The sequence below is a fragment of the Malurus melanocephalus genome, unplaced genomic scaffold, assembly GCF_030028575.1.
Source record: "Malurus melanocephalus ecotype Western Australia unplaced genomic scaffold, MMel_1.1 scaffold_39, whole genome shotgun sequence".
Taxonomy (NCBI): Eukaryota; Metazoa; Chordata; class Aves; order Passeriformes; family Maluridae; genus Malurus; species Malurus melanocephalus.
Genome location: NW_026623271.1, coordinates 3,002,902 through 3,008,250, shown reverse-complemented (window position 1 = coordinate 3,008,250; position 5,349 = coordinate 3,002,902). Strand labels below are relative to the sequence as shown.

At 39.3% G+C, this 5,349-nt stretch overlaps 1 long non-coding RNA gene across 2 annotated transcripts in view; it reads left to right on the top strand.

Moving 5' to 3' along the window:
* Positions 1–1,432: 1,432 nt before the first annotated feature.
* The window catches only part of LOC130572675 (uncharacterized), a 7,485-nt gene continuing 3,568 nt past the window's right edge, over positions 1,433–5,349 (top strand). For both annotated transcript variants that reach the window (XR_008965250.1, XR_008965249.1), the window contains exons 1-2: positions 1,433–1,677; positions 2,132–2,189. This is a non-coding gene — a long non-coding RNA (uncharacterized LOC130572675). The remainder of the gene's footprint in view (positions 1,678–2,131; positions 2,190–5,349) is intronic.

The following is a 5,349-nucleotide window of genomic DNA, read 5'->3' as shown; positions in this document are numbered from 1 at the left end:
TCACAACATTTTTACRTCTAGGTGGAAAGGAATGGCATTGTTTGGTGACAGGTGTAAGAAAAAAGGGACAAAAAAGAAAATCAAAATGGATGAAGGGCAGAAACGATTGCATGAAAGAGAAATGTTATAAAAGGAAGAAATGAAAGGTGAATGGGGTTTGTTTGTGTTAAAAAAATGAGGCATTAGCTTGACAGACAGAAGAAGTAGTAGCTGAAAAGGGGAGTGAGACACATAACGAAATAAGGATGAACTCAACAGCCCTTGGGAAGAAGATGGTTTGGAAATGGTGGGAGCTATTTCTTTGGGTAATGATTTGTAGGGGAAGTTGTATTAAGGTGTTGAGTGCAGCAGTAGTTGCAGTCCTTGCCTCTTCCCAAAAACAATGATGTGAAACTTTAGAAGTTGGTGGTGTCAATTTGYACRCTGTTTATGGGGAAAGGGTGGAATCTGAGTGCTGCAGCCATAGTGGTGCTGGTTCTTCTTTTTTCTGCCTCTTTATCTGGGTATTAAAGAAAAACATGAAGACAGCTAGGATCAGAACTTCTTGTTCAGAGTACCTGGCCTACAGGGCAAAACCAAGAGTGTGAAGCTAGTTCCAGAGCTGGCCACTGCCAGAGAATGACCTTCAGTCTATTCAGTCTATTCAGTCTATTCAGTCTTCTCTCAGCTCCAAAAAGTTGTCTGAGTCCAGCTGAGCTTCTTCACTGGTAAGAGCTGTTGCAAAGGGGAACAAGGGAGAGAGGCTGCCTCCTTCCCTTGGGAACTGCATTTAAGTAAACGTTCTGCTGCCTGCAGCTGAGTCTGCACTTCCTCTCAGTCCTTCTCCTTCTGACCTGGACCTTGACACCGTGGCTTGGCTTGACTTCCTGGCTTGGCCTCAGATCTGATTCATTTTACTGAGGTGGCTGCTCAATGGCCTGAGACTGACCCTGATCATCACCTCCAGATCTGCTCCTGATCTGGACTCACCAACTCCCTGACACCCATGGGTGAGGCAGTACTCCWGCCTGTGTTGTCACCCTCAGCTCCCAGCCACTGTGTCCTCCCTGGATGGAGCAGCCTGCCCATGCTAACCCCAACACAGYTCCTGTTGCCTTACAGAGCTCTGCATTTCAAATGCAGAAACTGTTGGATTGGTGCAGTAGACCTCCATGTTGACTAAGTTTGGACAGGAAGGAGGGGTTTTGTCCTGAAGATATTTTCAAAATTCAAAAATATTTTATCCTGCCATAGAGGTCAGCATTTTCAGAATGGCTATTTTGTTGATAAATTTAAAGCMTGCAAAGCTTGGGGCTTAAAACACTTTTGGGAGATCATGGGTCATGTTTTTCTACTAGTGCTTGATTAGTCAGCTTTACAAAAAGCAGTAATGCCAATTAAAGGAGTCCTGAACTATTTTAGCCATAGTTTGAGACAACTGGGTTGAGGCAGTTTGAGACAACTGAGGGAGTAGAGTCAAACATGGGCGTGCCATATAACCAGTAGYTATATATCCAAATGATTTCCCAGTGAAAACTCCTTAACCTAGCTTCGTTCATCTGTAATATCAGCACATGATATACTGCTGAAAATAATACCTTTTTACCAGCCATAACTAAATGGTGCACCTCTGGATCAGAACCTGGAGATGCTGTTTGAAGTGGAAGTAACCAGGAATTTGATACCAGATATGAAGGGGTGAGTAACTTATAGGAAAGCTAATGTACTGGAAGATAGCCCATAAGGAGGGACAGGAGGCTGCATAGGAGCTGAACTGACTCCAGAATAACCAATTTGTTTTTGTTGCAAYGCTCCACTTCTGCTTTGGATGTAAAGTAACTGTAGATTAACTTAAATAAGAGATTGGCATAAGGACATTACAATTTTTGATTGAAAATGTATCCACAACTGTGATAGATTTAATTTTACTGTAATCCAGATTCCAAGAGGATTCCTATCTAAACTAAGCATAACATTTTTCTAATATCAGTGAAGATAAATGGGTGAAATGCTCATATCCATGCTGACAGCTAGCCTACATCACATTTCAGTGATTAAAAATGTGTGTGATTTAGTTTGCCATCAGATGAGGCATTTTCTTGCAATCCACTTGTTTTTCTCTGTTAATTTTCTAAACCTCTCCTGACACAAGAACTCTCTGCTAGGAAATGCCTGCCACTGGGGAAAGCCRTTCTACAATCTTTGCCTTGGTAAGCTAAACTTTTTTTTGTTGTTCGTTTTGGTTTTGTTCAAATTTTATGCAAATATAGACACAACCACATTCAGCAATGGTTCATTATCAATAATTGTTATACCAGGCCTGGAGTCCCAGTCTTTCAATTTTCTTTTTTTTTTTTTTTTTTTTTTTTTTTTTTATTTTTTTTTTTATGGATTTATTTTTCCTTTGCTATTGTGCATGGCCTCTACATATCAAGATCTACATACTAAAATATACGCTTTGTAACTACATTTTTTAATTCTATAAACATTATGGGATAAAACAGAACACACAGCAAGCAAAGCAAACCTGTATTGTAGGATACTGYACTATACTAGTCAGTGACACGGAAGTGGTGCTTTTGAAAGTACCAGCTCATTTTGGCAGGAAACAAATGGGCAGCAATTTCAGTGATTCAGCTTTCAGTCAGGGAGGGACAACCAGGAAGAATCTGGATCAGGAAGAAGCTAGAAAAGGGATGGAGAATAGGAAGAATATGAAAGGGAGGATTATTCCAGTGCATGTAATATGTAGTATTGAGGATAAATGTGGTATTTCTCTGTTATGACATGTCCAATCCAATGCTACAGACCAGAGACACCAGTCTTTGTTTCAGACAAAACCTGMGGTTAGCCCCTGGCATCTTCATTTACACTTCTAAATAATGATCACTTTTTCTTAAGTGATGCGCCATTTGCAGTTCGCACTGCCTGCAAGAGAAAAATGAATGGCTCACGCCATGAATTGCAAATGCCAAGCACTAAGCAGCTCCCTCCAGACAATGCATTGGGACTTTAATTTTGAGTTCCTTACTACTCAAAATGCAGATGTAAGAGAATGCTAATGGACAGTGAAAATTCTCACTTAATTAGATGGCTTTAATTAAACCAATAGAAACCCGCGAGTGGATAATCTTAAATGTGAGCAACAATGACCCACTGAGCTTCAACTGGATAGGAACCTGTAAAAACAAAACCAAACAAACTGGAGTAAGTGACCACACTAAGCCTTACCGTGAGTTTAATTAAGCCAGTAAAAGATTAAACCAGTACCATTTCCTATTTGGAGGAGCCTGSCAAAGATAGCTGAGGGGAATGGAGATCAAATACAGATGATTTGTTAACTCTGTTTACTTTCTGACTTTACAATTAAAGTTTGGGGCAGTTGTGTGTTTTGGAAAATATTTAATTCAATTGCTGGTTGATAATGTTCATGTAAGTCTCTGGAAGAACAAACACATTAAAAAATTCACCACACTTCTGAAAGATAATCCTAAAATACTGGTAAATAAGCTACTTATCCACCTGGARCCATTGCAGGTTCACTGAGGATGAATGAACTCGCCTCCTTTGTGGAGAGCCTTTATAATAATGCAGATCATGTGTCAGGTCAGAACCACAGCTAGTATCTGTCGTTGTGCCTGTATTGAAATGACTATAGCTACAGAAAATCCTTCMTTTTAAAACGGGCAATCTAAAAGCCCAATTCTTGTGGTATTATCAATCTATTTTTATTCTCTCTTTGTAGCAATGTCATCAAAAATGGTAMAAATAATTAATGTGTTCAAATAATCCAGTTTTTATATTTGTTATGTGCTGGCATGAATTCAAGAGAATTTTAAAAGGATTATAACAAATATTGTGAACCAAATGATACAAAACTACAAATTATTAGAATATTTGGGAAAATTTATATAAATTACACTTGAGGCATTTTGAACTGGATCTACATTGAATAACATTAAAAATACTTTCAAGGAATAGAAARTGATACAGCTAAAAGCGGTATGGAAAACTTCTTGCAGGTGTAAGTCTGGGCAAGATGTCAGTGCAGTAAAGGTTCAGCTCATGGAGGCGAGGCGGCACCTCCACGCTCCCCACGCCCGGTCCCCTGTGCCGGCTGCCAGCGCTGCATGCAGRGGCCACCAAACCCCGCTGCGGGGCCAGGGGACAGAGGGCTCTTGGCAGGAGCTAGGGAGAGGGGCGGAGATAAGCCTTCCAGGCTTTTGAAGCCCATGCCTAACTCGGAGAACAAAAGAGAGAATCAAAAGGAGGTGTTAACGCTAACAGCTAAATCTACATAATAATTGGCTGCTTGCAACTTTCACTGAAACGGAGAGATCAAGACCTTTTCCACCTAAAGTGTCTAAAGCTCTCTCTCTGCTCTGTGAAAGTGCCAAAAACGACCTGAAAAAAACACGGKTTCTGTCACTTTCCATTAAAACAAACACAGCGGGCAGTAGGTTTTGCAAGATTCATCGGATAAAGAGAACAAATAAGATCGAGCCTGACTAAGACGTGGTCCAGTGACACAGTAAAGCTGCTGTAACTATCTATTTAATAAAGCCACATCCATATGACATGCAAAGCTGAACTAGTATCAACTCCCTCTCTCTAACCCACTCAAACCATTTTGAAGGGTAACTTTTCTCCATGGACTTTATGCTGGATAACATATTTGCGTCCTCCCTAGGCCAGCACAAAACATAAATCCAATATAAACATTGCATTGTATCCTGTGGAAAGTTCAACAACAAAACAAAAAAAAAATCAATTGTGGCTCCCTCTGTTCTGGAGTGAATTTGTCTTGTCAGCTCATCTGGTAATGCACAAATCTGGTAGGAAGGAAAATAGYAGCACAGGCTGAAGGATATCACAAAAAGAATTCTTGAACTGACATGCTCAGCTGCATCACACCAAGAAATAAGATTTAATTAATAAGGTTTTTAAATAATTGGTAGTAGGTTTTACAAATTATCTGGTTTGAGACAAGTGRGTGAAATTCCCACTTGTTTTAACACTGATGGTACTTTATATAGAAAGCCTCAGGAAACAATGTGATCAATATTACAAGATTACATGATCTGTGATGTGTGAGAACCACGTTCTTGAGCAACGTATTTTTATGCTGGAATTATGTTCTAGATTGACCCATTTTACACACTTGATAGTACTGAAATATATCAGTTAGTCCTGTAGAGAAAAGCAGCACATATTTTATTTCTGCTTCATAAATGAGGATTATCATTTGAAGGATGTATAGTAGGAAACATATTTTACACAGAATGTGACTAAATAAATAGAAGAAGGATAATATTCCAGCAGAAATTATGCTACCAGAAAACTGAAAAAAAAAAAAAAAAAAAAAAAAAA